The sequence below is a fragment of the Gobio gobio genome (assembly GCF_949357685.1).
Source record: "Gobio gobio genome assembly, chromosome: 22".
NCBI classification, from domain to species: Eukaryota; Metazoa; Chordata; class Actinopteri; order Cypriniformes; family Gobionidae; genus Gobio; species Gobio gobio.
The window spans coordinates 31988767-31993351 of record NC_137118.1 but is presented as its reverse complement, the minus strand read 5'-3'; positions in this window follow the sequence as shown (position 1 = coordinate 31993351).

The following is a 4585-nucleotide window of genomic DNA, read 5'->3' as shown; positions in this document are numbered from 1 at the left end:
GTGAACCGGCGACAGGGTCATGGGCGGCCAAGGCTCATTGATGCACTTGGGGAGCGAAGGCTGGACCGTGTGGTCCGATCAAACATCACGTTTTATTTTACATCATGTGGATGGTCGAGTCCATGTACGTCACTTACCTGGGGAACACATGGCACCAGGATGCACTATGGGAAGAAGGCAAGCCGGTCGGAGGCAGTGTGATGCTTTTGGCTATGTTCTGCTGGGTAACCTTGGGTCCTGCCATAACATGTGGATGTTACTTTGACACATACCATCTTCCTAAGCATTGTTGCAGACCATGTACACCCTTTCATGGAAACAGTATTCCCTGGTGGCTGTGGCCTCTTTCTGCAAGATAATGCGCCCTGCCACAAAGCAAAAATGGTTCAGGAATCGTTTAAGGAGCACAACAACGAGTTTGAGGTGTTGACTTGGCCTCCAAATTCCCCAGATCTCAATCCAATCGAGCATCTGTGGGATGTGCTGAACAAACAAGTCCGATCCATGAAGGCCCCGCCTCGCATCTTATAGGACTTAAAGGATCTGCTGCTAACATCTTGGTGCCAGATACCACAGCACACCTTCAGAGGTCTAGTGGAGTCCATGCCTCGATGACCAACTCAATATTCGGAGCATAATGTTATGCCTGATCGATGTATATTAAATTATATCACAATCATTTTTACATCTAAAAATCAAAACATCAAGATGCATTACGGTAATGAGAGATTGAAGAGAAATGTGCTTAATTGTCATGAAAATAAAGCTTCATTTTCTTTATGCAAAATATATATATATATTTTTTTTTTCTGGTGTGCAATATGTTGCTGGGTATATTATTGATTGGTTTCATCCAACAACAAAATAACTTTTTATTTATTTAAAAATTAAGATTCACCCTGTTCTGTTTTGCAGTATTGAGAGATGTACTGTATCAGTTAACATCACCTTTCAAAGACTTCTTAATAGTTAAAGTCCCAGTGAACCGGAAGTTGCAACTGATTTTATTTCAGTGCTGTGACGTATTTCTAAGTGAAACGGAATATTGAATAGAGGGCAGGGTTTCACTTCAGCGCTCCTCCTCTCCATCTCTCGCTCATAGCGGACTAACGGTTGGAGGGGAGTGGTTAAGGATATTCAAACCCAAGCCGTCACACAGTCGTCATCGGACCGTCATTCCAGACCGGTAGTTACTTTTCAGATTTTGATTAAAGATTACCACGGCAAACAATTTTTCTCTGTGTATTAACTTGCACGGATTAATTGTTCACCCTAAGACCTGTAATGTGGGCTAACAAAGTAAATAAGATCGATTTGATTTCATGAGGACTTTAAGGGCTGCATTGTAATGGCAAAGCCTGCAGGTATACTGTTGCCAATGTGTGTTTTGTTTTTCATTACACCAAAGTGTGTTTTGTTTTTGTCTCGTGACCCAAACAAAAGGGTTGGTGGAGCCTGGAGGAGGTGATTATGGTTGGACTGCTCTTCTGCTTGCTTTGATAAGCATTAATAGGCTTTTATTTCTCATTAACTCAAGGTGCTTTCCTCTCGGCTGAGCGGAGGATGAGGAAATCACACGAGGGCATCTGCGAGGACCTGTACAATGCCGATCACCTGCACTCAACCAGGACGTCTGCTATCAAGCTGTGTCTACACTACATGATTACCCTAAACACAGATAAGAAACATTGTGATTATATTACAGCTGTCACATTAACCCACTGGGTTGACTTAAACAAGGGTGTCATCCTCTGCAGTGATTGCAGATGTGAGCAACTGACATCTCTGCCTTGTACTGTCAGCAGAATTTTCTCATCACTTTGTGGTCTCACACATCAAATGCCTTGATCAACTAGGATGCATGTCATTGTCAACAGACTTCTCACCTAAGAAGACTTCCAAGCCTGACATGTTCATTTAGATCCAATATATAAGCTTATAAAACTGCTCACTATGAGACTCTCATACATTCTGAACTCAGATGATAGGAAAACAATTCAGTTGCTTTGCAAAGCATTTTATGTAAATGAGATGTTGATTGGTGAGTAGCCTTCCTTTAACTGTTTATCACTGCATTTCTCCTCTGGCAAACTGAGTCGTGAAAAACCTTACAAAGTCAAGCACTTTTCAGGCAAATGCAACTACAGAGATTTAAGACATAAAATACCATACTAAATACTGTTTTAAAATATATTCAAAACGTATTTCCTGGCAGCTATTTTAAAAATGTCACTGCTTTTTGACTTTTTTTACTTTATTACAACAACAAAACCAAAAAAAATTCACAGATATGACACGAAAAGGTTTTGCTCAATAGCTTAACATTCTGGCCTCATGAAACATACCTTAAATAAATTCACTTACACTTTTTTTTTTATTAATGGCATGTCTTTTTACAGAAAAAAGTATGGAATCACTCAATGTTGAGGAAAAAAATATGGAATCATCAACAAAAAAAGCACAATTAGTACTTTGTTGCTCCTCCTCTGGCTTTTATGACAGCCTGAATCCTTTGAGGCATGGACTTCACTAATGAAAAACAATGTTCCCCATTAATCTGGTTCCAACTTTCTCGAATAGCAGTTGACAGATCAATTTTACAGGATGGAGCCTTATCATGGACCATTTATTTTAATTTCCACCATACATTTTCAATTGGATTGAGATTCGGACTGTTTGCTGGCCATGTCATTGAGTTGATATGCTTTTCCACAAGAAAAACTTTAACACTCTTTGCTATGTGACAAGATGCATTGTCATCCTGAAAAACGACTTCACCATCACCAAAGCCATTTTCTGTGGATGGAATGAGAAAAGTGTACAAAATTCTTTGGTCTTCCTTGGTCCGCCTGTATGTTTTCCTTTTATAACCTTCCCATTTATTTTATACTTGCACCAAATTTTAGACACAGCTGACTGGGAGCAACCAACTTCTTTGGCCACACTCTGTGTTGAAATTCCTTGTTGAATGAGTTTTATAATCTTTTCCATTGCTTCAACTGACAACTCTCTCGTTGGGGTCATGTTTCCTTTCAATTAGCCAAGTTCAAAAGCTTGTTAAAGTGTGTAAGCACTTCCTTATAACTGATAACTAATTAGCATTTTTAGACTTGTCCTGGTATTTGTTTTAGAAATGGAAGTTAAAGGATGATTCCATATTTTTTTTCCTCAACATTGAGTGATTCCATATTTTTTTCCTCTACTTGATCTGGAAAAAGACATGCCATTAATATATAAAGTGTCAGTGATTTTTTTGAGGTATGTTTCATGAAGCCAGAATATTCCGTTCATGTTCCCATTTTACATGTTATAGAACATAGCTCGATTAATGGCACGTCATTACGTCCCCATGCCACGCTACACTGTCCGACGTCCAATCATAGCGCGACTTTGGCAGGTCTGTTAAAATTCAATGGGCTCAGGCAACCCGCTGTAACTTTACCTGTGGGTGTCGCTGTTGGACACTGTTCAAGTCAAGTCAAGTCAACTTTATTTATATAGCGCTTTTTACAATGCAGATTGTTTCAAAGCAGCTTCACAGTGTTAAACAGGAAAATAATGCAACAGAATTTTATTTGGCCGTACAGCCGCTCTGGAAAAAACAGTGATGTCATCTAGCTCATTTCAATTATCATACAGTAACAATGTGGGCATTAGATTAGTAATTAGATCAGTAATTTAGTTTATATGGTTAATTTAGTTTACTAATTCGTTTTATTTGGATATTTAGTTGAAAAATGTAGTGTCCCCAACTGAGCAAGCCAAGCCAAAGGCAACAGTGGCAAGGAAACCAAAACCCCATCAGGTGACCTAATGGAGAAAAATAAACCTTGGGAGAAACCAGGCTCAGTCGCTCAGTCTCATATCGGAGTATTGTTGTCCATGTAAACGTACTGATAGTCATCCTGGAATTCGGCCATAATGGTTGTTTAAGAAATGAAAAGCTACACACTCCATCAATTAGGATTGGAAGAACTGTTGCCAAACATATAACATGCTAGAAACATAAAAATCAATGCAATAATGATCCAATCATTGACTCTTAAGCATTTGTCAATTTAAATCCAAACAGCGACTTTTTTTTTGAGCCGGGCAGTGTATATAAATATATGCATATCCTTTCATTACTATGAGCTGTGCAGGTTTGTATTTTGACAGGTTTTTGAGTGGATATAGATAAGCCCCGTAAGTTTCCAGCTTATTTTGTAAGACTTGTCTCAAATGTGTCAACCAGTTTCTATAAACGTCTCTGGAGGTTTACAGAGGCCATGAAAAGTTTACACGCTGAAAGTGACCTACAGAAGCAATGTGTCAGTGGAGATTAAAGCTCATGTGTTCACAATGTGCTCCCGTTTGCTTCACATCTGGGGACTGCTTATGTCCCAAATGGCAAGGATTTGTGGGTAAATACTGCTCATACTGCCCCTCCCATCGCTCGAGTCCTTCAAAGTTGCCTCTAAGCAAAGTGTAAGTAGTTGAAGGACTGTGGTACACTATTCTGGCACACATGCAAGGCTGTACCTTCAGCAAGAGGCTTTTCATTCATCACGCACCAACACGTAAACTTAAATCAGCTGTCTGCGTG